This window comes from Meleagris gallopavo, chromosome 3 (assembly GCF_000146605.3).
Source record: "Meleagris gallopavo isolate NT-WF06-2002-E0010 breed Aviagen turkey brand Nicholas breeding stock chromosome 3, Turkey_5.1, whole genome shotgun sequence".
Classification (NCBI taxonomy): Eukaryota; Metazoa; Chordata; class Aves; order Galliformes; family Phasianidae; genus Meleagris; species Meleagris gallopavo.
In genome coordinates, this window is record NC_015013.2 from 66,960,151 (window position 1) to 66,981,032 (window position 20,882).

Consider the following 20,882-nt stretch of genomic DNA (forward strand, 5'->3'; position numbering starts at 1 on the left):
AATAAATTAGAAGCTAATAGGGATGAAAAATATAGGGCTAACACAGAAATACAAGACCTTCATTATTAACTCAGAGACTTCTGGATGCTGTTGAGATTAAAAAAAAAAAAAATTAGGATTTTTCATGGAGCAGAAAAAAAATTTCTCACTTATTTTCATTTTGTAATCTGCAGTTAGGCAATATCTCTTTTATACTTCACACAAACTCTGTAAATGAAGGTGTTTGAGTTGTTGAACGACACAAGTGGATAAAATGGATTTTTTTCACAGTATGGGTATTCCCGTATCTACTTCCCAAGAAAAGCTCTGAATAATGCCATTTTGGGATTTTCTCAATATATTGGCATTTGAAATCACATGCTCCCAGCATGTTAATCTGAGACACTGTATCCAAGACTTGCCAGGAGCTGTGGACACTAAAAATTTCATCTTAGATAGTACTGAAATTTTTGTTTCTCATGATTATCATCTTCATTTGACATTTAGCAAAGGAGAAGCTCTGTATGAAAGAAGCACGTTTTATTCTAAAAAACATAGAAGTTTGAATGTCTGATTATGAAACTGTAGATGTAACTGCAGTATAGAAGTGTAAAATCAGAAAAAGCAGACCTAAAAATATCTGATGTTAATATATTTTACTGATAGTTTAGTATTTGGGGAGGGAGTAATCTCTTGCTGACATGAAACTAAAATAAAGTGCATCCTTTCCTTTCTATCACGAAACTCTTATGGACTGAGGTCCTAATCCTTTAGAGACATTTTTCATCTGAAATTACACATGGAAATGATCTAGTTGTGACCCACTGCAGAACGGTTTTAAATGAATGAGCTTTCTTTCATGAAAATTAAGGGACTATACTTTTGATACCATGTATATTGAATGCTAGCTCTATTAAATATGAACACTTTTGATGAAGAAAAAGTGACTTTTGAGAGTTGATTCTGCTACTTTTATTTATATATTGCCCTTAGACATGCTCCATTAGAAACAACTGGATCATATTCTGAATCAGAGCAATTCTTGAACAATAACAGAATAAATCAAGCGGAAATTGAATTGGGAAGAAAGTCAACTGAGATACAGTTTTATATTTACATTGCAAACAAATAAGAAAACAAAAAATCTTTCTGCAGCAATATGGTTGCTTTACTAACATGATGCAGAGATTACAAATAGCTCATTAATGCATGTTGCTGATGCATATCTATTTCATAGAGATTATGTGTGATGCTTCAATAATGCAGATTACAATGTTGCCACACAATGTTTTGTTTTGTTTGTTTATTACAATGTTACCAAGTTTTGTTTTGTTTTGTTTGCTTGTTTTCTTTTCTTCTTTTTCTAAATTATCTTTCTGAGTTAATTTTCACAGTTTGGGATGGTTACATTTGGTTATTTTGGGACATCACAAAGGTTACATGTCCTGAAAATGTCTTACTGAAGTCATACTGTAGTCCTAAAAATAGTTATTCCAAAGGGAACTATAAGCCAAGTTCTCTGCTGCAGTAAATTAATATTTACATTAGTGATTCTATTTGGTGTAAGCTTTCTTCATTCAAAACTAGAAATAAGAGCTCCTGTTGAAAATTTTTTGGGAGACATAACTGGTGGTAGTTTGTTTCTAAAGTTAATTTTTGTATCATGGAACATTTTTCTATGAATAAATGTTTGTTAAAGAGATGAATATCTCCCTGTATTTTCAATATTGCTCGTTAAATAGCTGATGCTGAGCCTACGTTTTTTCACTGTTATCTATATGGAATTTTTCTTTCTTATATTACCAGTATACATATTTTATGTAATACTGTGGATGTCGCTAATTTTTCTTTGCATATATAAGAACCTTAAGAACCTTTTCCACTGTTAACATGCACGGACAGTTCTACTTTAGATCAACTGCTATAAGAAAAACTGACACACATGGATTGTTATTGGAATTAACAAAAAGGTGTACTGTTTACTTTCTAAAACGAGGTTGGCTAAAATTTTCTGCCATTGTTCAGGTCACTCTGAAAGTAATGCTACCTATTTATTTCCCTGGAAAATACAGGAGATACAAAAAGCACAGTAGCACTATTTGCTAAATTCTCATCTGCAAAACACTATTTTTCAGCATAGTCACCACCACTAGCATTTTATCAGAGATGAATTAGAGTCTGCATGCCACAGTCATAAAAATCTGCACCAGCAGAGGTGACCCACTGTTTCAAAGCTGCTATGACAGTGTAGCTGCAAGGAAAATGTCCACGCAGTCCACCTTCTATCAGCCCAAACAGATAGAAGTCAGAAGGCACCAAATATGGGCTATATTTTGAGTGGACAGTCCAGTCAAGATTAGCAGCATGCTCCGCAATCTTCAAAATGGTAGGGGGCCTTGTGTTATCATGTTACAAGATAAACGTCTTCTTTTCTGTCCTGACTCTTGAAGTTTGAGCCTCAGCATAACAATTGAATGTGTTGATGAAATTATCAACTCTGTTTATTCCAGGAAATCCAGAAAGATTACTCCTTTTCTATCCCAAAAGACAGTGGACATCAGTTTACCTGCTGAAGGGTACATATTAAACTATTCCTTTGATGAGGAATTCACGTGTCACTATTCCATGGACTGCAGTTTTGACTGTGGCTCACAGTGATGTCAACAAGTCTCATCATCAGTAATGATGCAATCCAGGAAACTGTCACTTTCAGCCTTGTATTAGTTTAATAGGTCCTAACAAACTACTATGTTCTTTATACATAACTCAAAGATCTGAACTTGAGAAAAATTGATGGTATCGAGAGTTCTCATTCTGTGGAAAGGATATTGCCTCATTTAGCCATTCACCAATTTTCCCTTCTAATTGGTATTCTGCTAATTCTTACAATTTTGTATGTGATGGATGTTGTATGTTTATCATAATGAAGGTAATAAAGTACACTGTAAACACGTTAAGGACAGTAATAGAGGGAAATGCTTTTTTACTTCTTTTTATTCATCAAAAAAGACTCTGTAAGGAAATCAAATTGCAGAAGAGAAAATTTGTTCTGAGATGTTCCCTCTGCCGTAATATTTAAATCTATTTCTATAATTTCTGGAAATCTTAAAGTCTGGTGTCCTCAATGTCTTCCTTTCCTTAGGAATACTGCCTTTATTTTTTTTGCAGCTTTTTAAAGTAATGAATGAGATTTGCATCTTTCTGTTTATATTAGTTTTCTGAGGTACCATGTCTAAATCTAAACTTATGACAGTCTTAATAAGTTATAATTAATTTGTTTCTTGAATTACCTCTTTCTGTTAGGCGGGTTGTTTCTAAGTTATCTAATTACGCATTCATTTTGATTATTTTTCTAATACGATAATAGAAGTTACAATCTAGTTTCATAGTAGCAGTTTCGTACCAACATGAACTTCAGAAAATCATGTCCCTTTTACATGTTTTAATATATCTATCCCTATAAATGTAAGCATGCAAAATATTTTCAGCTGGATTTTCAAAAGGCTGACAAAGATCCAAGCTCACACTGAATTCCCAAAGCTATTAAAAAACTTGAATGATTAATCACATCTGGGAGTAGATAAGAGAGACCCTCAAATAATTATTTTTCCTTATACTTTTTCCAAAATTCTGGCTTTGCTTGAACATCAGTTTGAGTTCAAACAAAAACAGATGTAAAGGAAATCTCATGCATTTCAAAACTTTATCAGTAGACTTGGAGGAATCCTTGTGAGTCAAAATGCTGAACTTTCAGGGGTTCATTCTATTCCTATTCTGTGAAGACAGACAGAAGAAATACAGTGACTTTAGAAAACAATCAACTTTTTTTAAAGAATAAAATTATTAATGTTACTTTACTAAAATGAAAAGGTTGTCAGCTGGAAGGAAATTTTACTTAGTTTGTAGTAAAATATGCATTTTTTTCCACAGTATTTCTACACTGGCCACAAAACAGCAAGCCATAACACATGATGAAAGATGTTTTTAAATTTGGACTTCTACACTAATTTGCTTATTAAGAAATTCAAATATGTTGTCAATTATGTCATATTCACAATAATTAAGCATAAAGAGAAGCACTGAAAATGAGACAAGCTTGAGGCAAATATGACCTACAAAAATTGTTGACATATGCATCACTGATAGACGTAGGAATATAGAAAGAGAATACAGCTGTACGAGGAATCTAATCCGGTCCAATCAGGCTTCTTAAATGTAGGTCAGAAATCTCAGCACTGCTATAGTATTACAAATTGATCAATTTCAAGCTATTTGGTAAACTGGACTCTGTGCATGACAAAGTTAATATTATCCCCAAGGGAGATCAACATTACTTATTCTCAACATGTGTTGCTAGTGAGATGTATCTAAAATTTAGGGAAAAAATTACATGCATTCAACGTCAGTATGTGGTAAGTAGTTTTGCCTTGCTTTTCTTGCTTCCACAGTGTTTTATTTATTATTTGAAGCTCATATACAAAGCTTAACTTGCTAAATTCTGACAAAATAATGGAAATATGAGCTACAAAATCAGAAAATATTTGACTGCCAAAAAGTTAGCAGGAAATTGCAGTACAGACACTTGTACTTTATGAGATAAAATAGTAAGAGTAAACAGAGATGACTTAGCGAAAAAAGACAAAATAGAATTATTCCGTGTATCTTCGTGGCATGCCCTTGCAAGAAATTTTGAGTGACTTGGATGTTATTAGTCTATAGAATATACAAATACAGGTGGAATTTTTTTTGCATGTTTATGGCAGCGAGATTCACAGAATGCAGACCCAATACTGAGATCTGCCAGAAATTTATCGTAGGAGCAATGTACAGCTACTAACCTTGCTGTCCTCCAATTTTCTGTACATAAATTCAAGAATAAAAATCATGTCTACCTGCCTTACAGCTTTTTGTCTCTAGTTAGACTATAGTTTCCTAACGTAAGCATCTATTTTAAGTAAAGGCTTTGATTAGGGTAATGATATTAGGTATTATATAACTAATTATAGTAAAGATGAACAAATGACTCTTGCTTAAAAAATGAATTAAAAATTTCTTACAGCTTGCCAATGTTACTGCCATTTACAAGAAGGATTGTAAGGAGAGTCTGAGGAACTATAGACCCATCAGCCTGACCTCGGTTCCAGGAAGGGTTATGTAATAGATCATCTCTTGGAGAGGCTGGCAGCCTATGACTTGGACAGGTACACTCTTTGCTGGGAAAATAACTAGCTTGATGGCTGGGACCAGAAAGTGGTGGTGAATGGCTGGCAACCAGTCATGAGTGGTGTTCCCCGGGATTCAGTACTGGGGCCTGTGCTGTTCAATATCTTTACTGATGACCTGGACGAGAGGATTGAGCACACTTTCAGTGAGTTTGCATATGATAGCAAGTTGGGAGGAAGTGTTGATCAGCCTGGGGTAGGAAGGACCTACAGATGAATTTGGACAGGCTGGATAACTGGGCTGACGTGAATAGGGCAGAGCTCAACAAGAGCAAGTGCCAGGTCCTGCACTTTGGCCACAACAAGCCTATGAAACACTAGAGGCTTGGGGCAGAGTGAATGGAAGAAACAGACCTGGTGGTTTTGGTTGATGCTCAGCTGAACATGAGCCAAGAAGGCCAGTAGCATCCTGGCTTGTATCAGAAATGGTGTTGTCAAAATGAACAAGGAAGTGATTGTTGCTCAGCAATGGGGAGGCCACATCTTGAGTACTTTGTTCAGTTTTGGGCCCCTCAGTACAGGAAAGATATGTAGGCCCTGCAGTGCATGCAGAGAACAACAGTGAAACTGAAGAGGTGGTTGGAGCACAAGTCTTAAGAGTAGTGGCTGAAGAAATGGTGATTGTTTAGCCTGGAAAAGTGGAGGCTCAGTGGTGACCTTATTGTGCTGTACAACTGCCCAAAAGAAGGCTATGGTGAGGTGGGTGTAGGCCTTTTCTCCTGTGTAACTAGTAATAGGACTAGAGGTACTGGCTTCAATTTTGTACCAAGGGGAGATTCAGGTTGGATGTTAGGAAAAATTTCTTCTCCCAGAGAATGGTTAGGCCCTAGAATGGGCTGCCCAGGGAGGTGCTAGAATCATTGTCCCTGCAGATGTTCAAGGAGTGTTTAAATGTAGTACTGAGGGACAAGGTCAGTGGAGAAATGTTGGTTGTAGATGGGCAGTTGGACTGGGTGATCTTGGAGGTCTTTTCCAACCCTGGTAGTTCTATGATTTTCAAAATTTTGGACAAAAAAGAAGAGGGAAAAGTTTATAAAATGTTATTATCTATATTTGCTGCTTCTATTTGCTATGGCATCTATTCAGTGATGGAGTAGCAAAGTTAAAATGAAAACCATACTATTTTCATCCTGCACTACTAAACTCCTGACTTGAGATATCTGGGAGCTAATAGTCTTGGGAGGCAGTTGCCATTTTCAAGGCTTTCAAGGTTTCTAGCTACTTCCAAAGCTACCACAACAACAACAAACAAAACAAAACAGAAAACATGGCAATCCAACAGTAGCTTCTAGTCTGGAAAGAAGTTTGTCACAAGTCCTGTGAAACAGCTCAGTTTCAGTCAGCTGATTTCAGAAATGATTAAAACAAAAGGAAAAAAGGGAAGAAAAAAAAACAAAAAGCAGAAGAAATTAAAACTGTATTTCTGACCATCTCTTAAACCAAACCATTTGGAGATTCTTATATCTGCCGGGCTTAAATACAGGCTTTCAAAGTGCCAGAATAACTATCGGCTTTCAAAGAACAAGTATTAAATATATAAGTTTTTATATGAAAAAACCTGAAAGACTGAATTCATTCAGAATGAATTTCATAGATTTAGGAAATTTGTCAACTTTTAAGACCTGGGCCCAAGTTATGCAAAGGAATGGAAATAGCAAGGTCATAACTTGCCCTATCTTGAACTCCCACATGAATCAGAAAGGTAAGGAAAAGCACTCACTATATTTGATAAAAATGGAAAGAGTTTTGGGTTTTGTACTTATGACTAGTGAACAAGAGAGGGTAAATCAAATTTCTTCTGCTCTCTTCTTGGCATTTTAAGAAATAACTTTCTATTTAATCTTAAAGGTTTAAAATGTTATTTTGGAGTTAAAAGACTCTTATAGATTAGATAGAATAGGTACTTAGACATGACTAGTTACAAAATTAGAATACCATTAACTCTGATCTAGTCCAGGAATATCCAACATCATCTGCACAACAGAGTCTTTAATGACACACTCAAAATAGCAAATAAAATAGGCTGTGTCTCATTATTTAGTCTTAAATGTAAGAAACATTACTTGAGATGGCAAAACAAAGTGGATTCACCCTTACTGTCCATCAAGAATACCTTCTGGTTCGTGCTATCCTCTTGTTTCTAAACCTTTTCATAAAAGTAGAAAAGGAAAATATCTTTTCAGATATTTGTTAAAGGGCAAGCAGCAGGAAATCAAGGTTCCTAGAATTCAAGCAAAAAGAAGGACAAATTGAATCTGATACAGTAAAAAAATAACAGGTGTTTTTGGTGTGTTTTTTTTTTTTCAGTGAAACCAAAAATATCTGAATTCAGTTTGCTAGCACTTTCTAATTAATTCTTTAGGTATTATTTATACATATATGTGTATGAGCAGTTGTCTAATCCAGGCTTCAGAATATTTCTGTTGTACAATCATTAGCGATTTTGCTATTCAGCGCTTTTAAAAATACGAAATAATATATATGACCTGATCTTCTGAGGCGCGAACTGAAAGATCGGCACTTATAAAACTTTTCATTTAAAACAAATTGTTACTTTTTCAGTTTCATATACATTTTGAAACATGTTAAGGACAGTAAGTATTACAGCTGGTAGAACAAAACATGACACTAGCTGACTGTAAAGACTGAAATACTTATTTTTTATTTTGTTTTTATCCTATTTTATACTTTTAAAAATAGTTTATTTTGTAATATATTATTTTTGCAAGATAGATGTCTGAGTACTGTTTTTTCATCTTTCCTTTCCATTAGATTCCATATGGAGAAGAACAGAAAAAAAAATGTTGTAACTGTGATCTTATTAAAGAATGAAATTCATCTTGAAACCCTGTATAATTAGTTGTGTTTTTAAATCTTTTTTCCTTTTCTGTATGTGAATTCCTTTGTGGATTTGGACTTGAGGCTTTCCAACTAACTAATTTATTAGCTACAAATGAGACAATATCTCACATATCAAACGTTAAATCATCTCTGTAGTTGCTGTGAAATTTTTGAGCAGCTGTACAATTTATTATAAAGAAATGCACAGAGAATATTTTTTAGTTCATCTATGAAAATTGAATTTTTGAAGTAGTGCTAGTGAGATTAAAAATAATATACTATATTCAAATGAGTATTTTTACCTCTGTTCCTCATAGCAATGTAATTTGCGAAATACTTTGTGCTGAGAAACAATTTGCCATGAAATGCTGTCTACTATACTTTTAGTAGGATGTGCCAAAATTCTAATTTGTTCCAAAATGCAAGCCACTTTTCAGATTAATTGTACTCCACGTGGTTCTGTGTAGGATTAGGATTATTAATTATTTAAGTATAGTACTCAGTTACTTCAAGAAAACATTTACTCAAGAAAGTAGAAAACAAAATGTTCTTAAAAATCAGAGATGAGTTAAGGTGCTTCTCAAAACATTTTTCCTCAAACAAAAGCATTATTTTCACAAATTATAACTGAATTTTGGAGGCATTTCGGTCACAGCAGACCGGTTTATTTGACAATTTGTAAGACATGTAGTCTACATTTCATTGGCCTTGGAAATGCAAAAAAAGGAGGATCTGCAGTCTAGAATATAAATGAACATTTTGTTCAACAACTGCTAGATTTTGTTTGATCCAAAGTCAGGTGTCCTAAGGAAATTGTAGCAGCTTCACAAGCTCACCCAGATACTACTTGTCAGCATCACAAGAGGGCACTGTAAATAGTATTTAGAAATGTATCAGTACTTTAATTTGATGTTACTGAGATAAGCTTCTGTGCTGCCCTGATATTCCATCTTGCCTCTTCAATGAGGTTTTCAGTCAGCCATGATTGTCAAGGAGACTTTGACTGGGTGAATAATGCCTTACAACATGAACATGAAAACTATACCTTCATAAAGTTCAATAGATATAGAGTATCAAAATTTAAGAATTTGGGTGAAAACGTAGCAGTCAAACTCAGCAGCACAGTGTGAGAAAGCTCTCATATCAGAGAAATTACAAAGAGTCAATGAAAAAAACATAACAACTGTCTAGATCCTTAAGACTGAAGAAAAGCACCAACACCACCTTTACTCTCGCCTCCTCCCCCCAACAAAATAATAAAACCAACAACAACAAAAAAAAACAATTTGCAAAGCCTTTCCTTTTTGATTATTTTGCATATCTTTTGAGTTCCAATTTTACACACATGGGGAATTTGTAGATCTACCAGGCATAGCTCAGCCTCTCTTACATTTTAAGGAATGTATCTTAGAGTAATGACTACTCTGCTATATAGAAAAAAATCTCACGTCTTTCTTAGTTATGGAAGAATAGAAGAGATAGAAGAGATAGAAAGATCTTTGAAACCAGGAGAAATGCTAATAGCAAATCCATCAGAAATTTGCACTTCCAGAAACTGAGGTAAAAACATGTTGTACGTGTTCCATTCTGTAAAAGTAACCTTGCATCCCTTTAATGTAGCAACTCCTTCCCAGCTTCTAAATGGGTTTCTGAGTCACAGAATTTTCACCACTTCTCTGTAACATTTGCTGTTCTTTTCACAGACAATATAGCATACGTTTAAGACTGTCATGTGAGTAAAAGCTATCATTGTGATAATGTAAGCAGAGCACAAAAAGCTGGAAAAAGCAGTGTACCTTCAAAGTGACCACATGCTACTATATAATAGGAATGTAATAAGTTGTTTCCATTAGAACAGGATTTTATCAGAGATCTTGCTGTTTATCAGGTTAACATTAGTTTTAAGTGGCACTCAAAGGAACCATAGTGTGGTATAGTAAATTAAGCTAAATCAAGAAGATCAGCTAGAGTCACAGAAAGACAAAAATATTAATTAATATTAAATTTAATATCAGAAGAATTAAATCATTTTCATGCTAGTTTTTCTTCTATTTGAGGAAAACATGAAGTCATTTGTTGTAAAGAAACCTGCAAAAATACTTCTCCCTCATCTGGTAATTTCCTTAGATTGCCTTTTTAATTGTTATAGCTGAACTCAGCAGTATTTCATGTATACACACCAAAAGGAGCTCCAACAAATGTCAACTATAATATTAGATCACATGGTTTGGCCGATGTATTTCATTGAAATTATGGCTTAGATGCTGTTTCAGCAAGTTTCTCCTGACTTTGCCAAGACACTTTCAGCAAGTCAATGAAAGAGCTCAGGATAGCTTATGGCACTATCTATCAGCTTTACTAGCCAAGTATCACTGACAAAAGAATGTCACAGAAACTGATTTAATATCTGGGCAAACAAAATGAGGTAAACAACTGTCCTACACAGAAATGAATCCATGCTGTATAAATTATCCCATTTATCACTGCAGTTCCAAAGATTTGCAGCTAGCATTGTCAGAAGCTGTAACAGTAATTGTTATGCTGATATGTTCCATGAACAAATAGCCAAATATTGAAGAGATAAAACATAGATTACTTAATTACCAGGAAAAAGTTTAAAAAAGTAAAGAGTGAGATTATCCATGATACCTCTGCAGATCTTGAGGAGATTTTTGAGAATTAGGTTGACTATTCCATGCTATAAATCTCTGGGGACCAGAATAAGAGGTCCACAGGGATAGATATCTCCTAAGGAGTTTCTGGGTAAGCTGCAGAGACAGAGTACTGTTTTGGTGCAAGATTGGGAACAGACAGACATAATTCATTACTAGATGCTGCCAGACACATAGTGCTAGGATGCATATAGTATATATGGAAGTAATTTCAGCTACTTATTGAACTGATGTTTGGGTTTTTGCAGATTTTTTAAGTTTTGTGATAAAACTTAAGAAATGTTATGATACTTAGGATTAAGTTTTGGAATGAAGAAGTAAAATATATTCTTTCCTGGTTTGTCAGGATTCATCAATAACAACAGTTGAGTGTTGGTTGAATAGTTCCTAATTAGCTGGTGCCAGAAAAAGACGTCATTGTTATGGTAAGGAGCAAGGTTATGACTGGGAAGACAACTGTGAAATGCGTAATTTGCTGTTGGATTCTCCTTGATCAATGTTGAAAAAAATAACACTAGTGAAGTAGACTCCTGATTTAGCATACCAAAGAGCAAATGATCTTTCTGAATAAGTCCATTAAGAAGAATTCTGTTTTTGAGCTTTTATATCCATTTTCACAATCATGTATTTATTTGAAAACAAATTTGGATACCATATACTGGCATTTCTTTTTAATTGAATAGGTCAATTCAAAAGAATGAGTAAATAATCTAAGTCCATGCACATGCAATATCTTCAAAACTAATCATGATCAAAGACACATGGTTATACTCACACTTCATACTTTCACTAAGATATAAATATTGTCAAGTCATTTATATTATTAGCAATTTCAAAAATTGGAAGTGATAATATCAGGTTGTAATTTCTTTTTCTACAATTAAGACACAGGTCATTATCCATACTAGGACTTAAAACAACTAGGTTAAAGAGTTTTACTTGTAGTAGTAAAATAGAACAATTTTACTCTCTGTCTCAAAAGCAGCAAATTCTATATTTTATGAACTTTTACTTGCATCTTTAATACCTTTTGAGAGCAAAATTTTGGAAGAGCTGTCAGGATTTTGGAGCTGAAGGAGACGTATGTCTGTGAACGCCAATTTATCAATAAGATTAAGGCAAAAAAAGATATTATTATTTTCCTACAGGATTAGTCAATTGCAATTTTAATGTTCCATCTTAGAATGTAATCAAGATATTTCATAAATCATAGAAAAATTAGTGGTTGTAAATGCATTAGCAATTGAGATGCAAGGAATCAAGAATAACAGACACTAAAACACATTTTATATCTCAAGTGGATAACCACTGGAGTTTTGCCTGATTTTCATCAAACATGACCCAGTTATTGCTAAATACTTTGAGGAGGGGAAGGAAAAAGTATGGGTATTCCCAGTAAAATAAGTTACTGCCACGTTTTATGATTTTTTGTTATTGGTATACCATATCATAACATCATGTAGTGCATCGGGAGTTAAAGAGTTAATGCTCCAGTTCTGGGTATCTGTCCCAGAAGAGAAAAAGAACTACATATCCCAGAGGACTTTGTGTTCAGAAAAGAGATAAAATCCCTGGCAAAGTCATGAGACCTGGCTCTCTTCCCTTCTGTTCACTCCAACTGCATGTCTCTCCTCAGCATTAGAATAAAGCCTTCAATTTTTGAATGCTCTTATTTTATTTGATTTATTAGCTCCAATTCTATTTTATTGTATTATAGTGTGTTATTTTGCATTCCGATATCTTATTTAATAAATTGTTTGTTTCTCCTCATATCTCTCTATCCTTTTCCCTTATCCCTTCTGGGGCACAGATTTGCGAGTCCCTCTGCCCCGCTAGTCATGGAACCGGGCCTAATCAGCCCATAAACCAGTGACAATAACATATCTGGGGATATGTTATCCCAGTTTATAATAAGTTGGGCTGGGTTTCTGGGGACTAATGTAAGACTACCACAATAGTGGTATTAACTTATACCAGCCGCTGAACAGAAGAGAGCGTTTGGTGTGGAGTTAGAAATAAGACTCAAAGTCAAGTCCACCACTGAGTCATGATCCTAAGAACCACATCCCCACATCTCTTAAGAACCTTTGCAGAGTGGGACTCACTTTTTCCATGGGCAGCTTGTTCCAATGTCTAACTACTCCTGTGAAGAATTACCTCCTGACATCTAATCTAAACCTCCCGTCACAACTTGAGGCCATTTCCTTGCATCCTTATCACTTGTCACCTGAGAAAAGAGATCACCACCTACCTCTACCCTGACAGACAAAATGGAGCAACATGACACTATGCTATCATTCTATAATCTTATGGCAAGAGCAACTCTGCTATTTATTGAAAGGCAGGGAATTCTCTGAGTGCTAGGAGTGCACAGCTAAGATTTAGAAGTAGATAGTAGATGCTTGTTTCAGTGGCAAATCCTAAACAGCGCTATCGCTATGATTTAACACTTGTATTTACAGGGATTACAGGTTTTTATTCATTTTAAGGTATAAAGGGCATTTGCCCTTATATCTGGGGAACGTGAGGATCTCTATTAAGGCTAGGAACAGAAAATCAACTTATTGCATTATTCAATCTCTTGCTGATTGTTAACTTTTTCTCAGCTTTCAGATTTACAAAATTGAGGAAGGACTAGCAATCAAGGCATTGTTTTCTTCAGTCTCAGTTTTAATCCACAGCAAAACTCCACTGTATCCACAGCTCAGTGATCTTCATTTTCCTGAGAACTGCATTTAGCCAGGTACTACATCTACTTTGACAGCTTTCATTTTCCTCCTAGCTGCCTTGTAAAATCTAGAAGAAAGCCTTCTGATATCTTAAACCTCCAAATTATACTTGACATGAACAATGGTCCATTTATCTCCATCAGACCTCTAGATATTAATGAGAATCACCCCTCTAGAGATCCAAGCACTTCAGTTCCACAGCAGTGATCCACAACCTGCAGAATCTAAGATGTTTCTCTCCTTATTCCTAAGAAGAAAATAAACAAGCATTAAAATTTCCTTATTACCAAAAGGAAGTTCATCTTAGAGTAAAAAAACAGAGCAAAAAAATGGACCCTGGCCAGGATGGAACTTGCACTCTGCTTGATGTAGCAACCTGCTGACTGCATGGAGTTTACTTCATCTCAGAGACAATTAATCAGCTGGATAAGCAGGATGACTTGAAAAAAAAAACTGATTAGAGGTTCTGGAAATGACTGTGATTATTTTTCTGAGGAAAATGAATCAATAAGCTGGAGGAAACCACTGTGTAGGACAAAAAGGACTTGAAAGGAGTGATGATCCTCCAGTTGATTTTTATGTGGGAAACAGACACACAGTAAAAAATCCTGAATATGGACATGAAGTTGGATTAAGAAACTAAAAAACAGCATAAGGTGAGAGAAACCCATCCAAAACCAAAGCAGGCAATCTGATCGGTCTTTCCTGGGTAGAAGATAGACTTTTATCAGGACAGCTTTCTTAGAGATTTTGGTGTGAAAACAACAAACAGATTAGATGACTGTGGTTTGTGCGAATAGATTGAAAGCATGGGGTCTCAGTTTCAAATAAAGAACTCACTGGGGATCCAAGACAAGGAAACAGATTGGAAAAGGTAACAGGTAACAATTAATAAATGAAAGATACCAGCTCCATGCCAATTCTGCAGTGCTGCAGAAGATAGCATATTGTGGTCAGTTGAACATCTTGTGTGTCAGAGCAGACAGAAGTTGTTACCCTTTTGTACAAGAGTGAGTTAATAATTGTTAACTCCAGTCATGTCTCCTGTGTTTATTGTTAGAGTTACTTTTTATTGTTACTGTGTACTATTAAGAGTCATCAGTGAATGCTAAGAAGAAAGAGGGAGCCATGGTGACTTGAACTGTAAAATACAGCAGAACTCAGATAACCAAAAGCTTCTCATTTTAAGTCTTTTGGAGTCTCTCTACTCAGAATAGGACACAAATAGTTATCTCTTCAGTTTTATTCTTCAAATTCCTTTTGAAATAAAACATTAATCAATTTTGTCCCATGTTTAATAGTCATTTTCATCACCTCAATTTTGGAAAAGTAATTCAGCATGTGATTACTTTTTAAGGATCTGCTTTTGTTTTGTCTGTTTTGTTAGTTTTTGATTTACTAATTATCATCCACTTCAGATATGTTGAACTGGGAAAACGCTTTTTAACACTTGTTAACAATATATGTATTTATTTTAGAGCTGCACTAAAGCAGAACTAAAAAGCTGTTTCAGAATTTTCTGTCAGAGTACTTGTTTTTGTTTCTTATATTGAAGAATGAACAAAAAAACAAGCAAACATATAAAACACTACTACCACTGTGGACAACAACAACGACAGCAAAGCAGTTTCCAAGAAAATGAATTGGTTTGGAGGTAAAAATTGTTAGGAAGTGTGGATCTATGTAGAGATAATTTGCTAATCAGGTCTGAATCCTTATTGAAATAAGGAATAAAAATGTATCAATCAGCCAATACTGATAAGGAAGACTGGAGGTGGAAGGAAACATTCTGACTGCAAATCCACTGTCCAGTGTCAGATTTGCATGATATATACCAGGAATCAAAACTTGGTTCTTCCATATTCCAGGAGAATCTGAAAATACTGAACTCTCAGCTGTTGGTTGCAGTTCCTCTGGATATTTTCAGAAGTCTTATGTTCCAGTAAAGACTAATACTATATTCCAGAACTTTGATGTTTTTTGCAAAATTGATTTTCTCTTTATGCTGGAGTCTGATGAACTGTGTACTGACTGTGAATCAGCAGTGTGTCCTTGTGGTTAAGAAGTCAATGGTATCCTGGAGTGCATTAAGATGAGTGTAGCCAGTAGGGAAGAATCACCTCCCTCAGCCATCTATTCAATCCTGATGAGGTCACATCTGAAGTACTGTGTTCAGTTCTGTGCTCCTAAGCACAAAAAAAGATATGGAGCTCCTAGAGTAAACCCAGCAAAGGGCCATGTCAACGGTTTACGGGCTGGTTCAGCCCGGTTCCGTGACTAGAAGGGCGGAGGGATCCGCGGATCCGCGCCCCCGGAAAAAAAAGAAAATAAGGGACCCCGAAATAATTGAAAACAGTGGCAACAATCTGAGGTAAAACAAAGTAATTTACTAAATATGGTATCAACAGAATTTTATAAGGAGAGAGAATGTGAAATTGATGGTGGATCGGCCTTACCACAACGCTGAGATGAGAAGCGCAGGCAGAGAAGCTCAGGCGAGAAGCGCAGGCAGAGAAGCGCAAGCGAAGCAGCGCAGGCAGAGAAGCGCAAGCGAAGCAGCGCAGGCAGAGAAGAGCAAGCGAAGCAGCGCAGGCAGAGAAGAGAGCATCAGGTGACCTTGCCGGGAGTTATATCTCCTCGCTGACCGCAAAGCCCCCTGGGGAAACGTAGCTGCTCTTCTCCGCTGGACAGGCACCCGGAACTTGAGCATCAGCAGTCAAACCCCCAGTACATTGCATGATGTTATGATGTGGAATACCGATAATGAAAAATCATGAAACCATGACAGGCCACCAAGACGATTAAAGGTCTGAAGTATCTCCCATATGAGAAAGGCTGAGAGAACTGGGCCTGTTTAACCCAGAGAAAAGAAGACTGGGAGGAGATCATTTCAGTGTGTACAAATACCTTAAGTAAAGATATCAGCAATATGGTTCCAAGCTATGTTCTTTGCTGTCTGACAAAAGGACAAGAGACAGGGAACTCAAAATGAAACACAGAAAGTTCCATCTATACATCTATACATGAGAAAAAAATTCTTAGCCATGAGGGTAAGAGAGCACTGGAACAGACTGCCTAGGAAGCTTGTGGAGTTTCTCTTCTGGTGATACTTTATATCTGCCTGGATGTAATCCTGGGCAATGCTCCCCAGGTGATGATCCCAAGTGGTCTCTTTCAACCTCAACCATTCTGTGATTCTGTGTGTTTCTAAGGAAAATTGCTTATTACCCTAGAAAACCATAGTATCATAGAGTATCCCACATTAAAAAGAACTCACAAGGATCATTGAGTTCAACTTCTGGCTCCACACAGCACCACCCAAACTGTGTCTGAGAGCACTGACCAAAGACTTCTTGAATCTCCACTGACAAAGCTGCAAGCCATTTCCTTCTAATGTGACCTGGGGGAATGAAAATGTGTAGTTTGCTTCAGATTCAGTTACTTACCCAGTCAATTCAAGTGAGAAAACTAATGTGGATTGGCAACTATACTACAGTTGTACTTTAAAATACTTATGTGAAATGCACATTTCCTCAAAATAGCCTTCCTTAATGGATTCTAAAGAATGCAGCAAGGGAATTTGTCATTAAAAGTGATGTACTAGTTCAGTATAAGTTTTATAAGTTTATAAACCTCTAATTTCTGCATTTTTAATTATAGACACAGACATACACGTGCACACATGCACTTTTCAAGAAATACTTCATGAAAGAACTTCAGTGAAGCTACGTTTAGATGTAGCTGTAAGGTTGGTCTGCTAATCTATGGTAATGTATGAGGTGGAAAAGTCATTGGAAACATAGTGTAGATGTTACCTACTACACCTAAATATATTAAACATCATTTTATAATCATTTTGATTTCTCGTCTTGGTAATGAAAGCCCATTTCAGAACCTTTCTCCTCTGATTCTCTAACTTTTCCTAATCTAGTTTAATCTTTACAATAACAGTTAAATTAAAATATACATATTTAAAAAACTTTGATCAATGCAAATTTCTTAGGAAGCAAGACTGGTAAACACTGTCCAGGCTTTAAGGAGTTGGCTGTGAGTTGGGATCTCTGACAAGCAGCAAGATCTATTAGTTCCATATTGGCGTGCTTATGGAGATGTTTGAATTAAAAATGTATGGAGTATCTCTCCACTGAATATTTTTCATAATGCTGCTAGTGCTAAGTGTGACCTTATTACAGGCAGTGCTTTCCATGTAAATAATATCTGTTTTATCAAACAAACAAAATTAAACCAGAAGAGTAAATGAAAGAAAGGTAGTAAAAGATATGCAAAACCAGAAGCAAAAAGTATTTAAAATATCATTGAAGCAGTTCAGGAAATGTGTGTCTGCTGGAGTCTGAAACATGAAATTCAAAAATGTACCAATGTAATTGCAACAGAACAAAGCAATGTAACAAGTTTTCTATATTGGTGATGCAAAACCCAGCAGCAAAAACGGAACACTAGATAGAAACAAAAAGATTACTACATATATAACTTAATTTCTAGCAGCTTTGAATTAGTATTGAATTTCCGATCAGCTTATGGATTCTGTAGTGTTGGTCTAGATTTAGAATTCTGCATATTTACTCGTTAATGATTAAATTATGAATAATTCATAGAACATGAAAATTAATCAACAAACTGATTTTAAAGGCCCTGCTGAGGTAAAACAAATTCTTCACATGGCTGAGTTCTGTTAAGTCTCTGACTTTTTAGTCATAACCTGGTCCTAGAATTCTATCTGTGATACAAGATACAAGTCTTGTTGAAGAAGAAATGTTCCCTGAATAAGCAGAGTATAAATGCATGTTGAATTATGTATCAATATAAAATATGGTTAAGTGGGAAAAAACTTTCAATCTAATTTTGAATCACAATAAATTTTAAAAGTTATTAATTGATCACTAATTAGACATTAGGAAGAAATTCTTTACTAAGGATGGGGCGATGAGGCACTGGAGCATGTTGTCCAGAGAAGCTGTGGATGCCCCATCTCTGCAAGTATTCAAGGCCAGATTGGATGAGGCACTGTATAATCTGCTCTAGTTGAAAGTGGCAGGGGGTAGGAATTGGATGATCTTTAAGGTCCCTTCCAATCAAAAAGATTCTATGATTCTAATGATAACACAGCAGACTAGACTGAATTATTTATATTGAATACCTTCAGTAATCACTGACCTTCTTGTACCAGCAGTCATCCTCTTCTTCATGCCATATTATAGTTTCAATACATTTACTATTCATCTAATATTGTTTATTACATTACCTGCTGTTATGTATCTGCAGTGCAGTTGTTCTATTTTTTGTGCTTTTATTTTTTCAGTGATCCATAATCTACTGCAAAATTCTGATTACTTCGGTATATCATATATTGTTGATTTTTATTTTATGTCTGCGACTTTGTACACAATTCATCTTACTATAGACCCATTTGTGATTTATGAGGCAAATGATTTCACCTGTCAGCTTGCAGTGCCTCACAGATACAATAAAAATGAACACATGGGAAACTGAGCTTAAGGAATGCTCCTTGTTTTGCTTTTTTCTTTGGTCTTCTACTATTCTTCTTTATTTATACTGGATGCAGCTGTTTCATCTGCTAGCCCAATAAAACAAAATACCTGTATGAAGTATTGCTGCTGTGTGACATGTGTTGCTGAAAATAAGCAAGAGAAAAGTAGATATCTTACTTATATATAAAACCATACTAAATATGATGCTGTATACTAAATATAGCTGAAGCACAGAATTCTGAATCTGAGAGATTTAATATGATTATCCTGTTCTTAGGGGCTGTGTCTGATAGGTGATTGTGTTTGGTTAAAGAACATATGGGCTGTTATTTCAGATGTTTTCAGTGATGTGACTGTGCGTGTGTTTATATATAGTAGAAGGTGAACGTGTTTTTTGTTTGTTTGTTTGTTTTTTCCACAAAAATATTTCAAAATGATTCCTGAAATAAACCTGGTATTATTTTCTGAAGAAAGGGAGACTCTTCTCTAAGGATAGCCAAAAGCATAGTGTGTAGGGTATTAACCTGCAGTGGTGAATGGTACATAAATACCTTCTTCGTGGTTCTGTCATTGGAATGACCCAACCACCAGTGTTTTCTGGGGTAGATAGACATTCTCAGAAAATTTTCATTAATCACTCAGAGTTGTTCTATTTCATAAAGATCATTACTTGTTCACTGAAGCATGGATACAAACTTTGTTTTACCAAATCCCCACTAAGTGTCACTTCTCCTTTTAACTTTTAGACTGGAGAACATCCTTTTCTATCTTGCCTGATGTATGTTTTACAGATTGCACAAAAGCAAACACAGTATTCTTTTGAACTGCTTACTACAGACCATATGTCCTGATATAAGTACTTGCTGTGAGTAAAATCTTTCTCCAATGGCTGTCCTAACCACAATCTACTGATGCTTGGGTTTTTTTGGTTGTCTGGATTTGCATTTTATACTTCCTTCCAGTTTTGAACTATAATTTTATTGAATAGTATCTTGGTTTTGGCTGGGATAGAGTTAATTTTCTTTGTGGAGGCTCATGTGATGCTATATTTTGGATTTTTATGGAAAGAGTGGTGATAGCACGTTGATATTTTGGTTACTGCAGAGCAGTGCTTACACAGAGCCAAAGATTTTTCAGCCTGTTTCTCTGCCCTGCCAATGGGGAGCTGGGGGTGCACAAGGAGTTGGGGGAGACACAGCCATGGTAGCTGGCCCAGACTGACCAAAGGGAGATCCCATACCATATGATGTCATGCTGAACAATAAAAGCTGGGGTAAAGAAGGAGGAAGAGGGGGAATGTTTGGAGTTTATAGTGTCATCTCCAGTTATTTGTGTTTTTACAGAATTTAAACAGTAGATAGATACGGTACATACCAACATAAACATTACAGTGTGATATGGATTTAAATGAGGTGTAAAGCCATAATTCTGATACCTTCTAGTGCTTGCTGTTAAAAGAGATGATCAGCCACAGACCAGACAAGCTATACAGATTTGTCTGTGCTTATGCTTCACTGCATTCTTCAGGGTCACAAAGAACTTTCATCAGATACAATTCTTTGAGCAGTGTATTTGCCACAATTGTACAGTAAATCATGCTTACTATTCCCACTTGCTTCCAAGAAAAATCCAGAAATCATCATGTATTCTTGAGTACTTATACACTTTTGCATTATTCCTTTAATTTGGACATACGTGGCATAATAATCAAGTCAAATGATATATTTTTAAATGCATTTCTTGTTTCTTGTCACTGCTACAGTCCTACTATATGTGTATATTTTCCACGAGGTAAAATAAATATGTGACTTCTAGAACTTGTGTGAAAACAGACCACATTATGTTAGGGTTCAATCATAGATTTTATAAGGATGAAAAAAGAACATTCATCATAAATCTGTTAAGCTCTAATTTGTCTTCTTAAGAAAA